Source organism: Alligator sinensis, unplaced genomic scaffold, assembly GCF_000455745.1.
Source record: "Alligator sinensis unplaced genomic scaffold, ASM45574v1 scaffold1602_1, whole genome shotgun sequence".
Classification (NCBI taxonomy): domain Eukaryota; kingdom Metazoa; phylum Chordata; order Crocodylia; family Alligatoridae; genus Alligator; species Alligator sinensis.
Window position 1 is genome coordinate 32,472 of NW_005843677.1, and position 363 is coordinate 32,834.

Below are 363 nucleotides of genomic sequence, written 5' to 3' on the forward strand. Positions count from 1 at the left end.
AGCAGAGAGCCAAAGAGTATCTCCACATTGGAAGCAATCAGGGCTCGGAGTAGAGATGATATCTTTTATTAGACCTAAAAGATTTTGGCACAAAAATATTTTTTTCATTTGCAAGCTTTCAGCATCAGACAGTGGAGAAAAGATTGTAAGAGATCTCCTGGGTAGAGCTTTGCCCCGCGCGTTCCTATAAATAGGAATGATACTTCCCACTTGCTATTGCTGACCCCGTATGATCATTCCCTTTGCTCTCACATTGCCTCAGTCACCCATATAGACAGTAGGGCAGAGCAATTGGTTAAAACTCACTGGCCTTAAAAATGTGAGGATAGGCAGACTTTGGCAGAGGAGACAATGTGTGTCTTC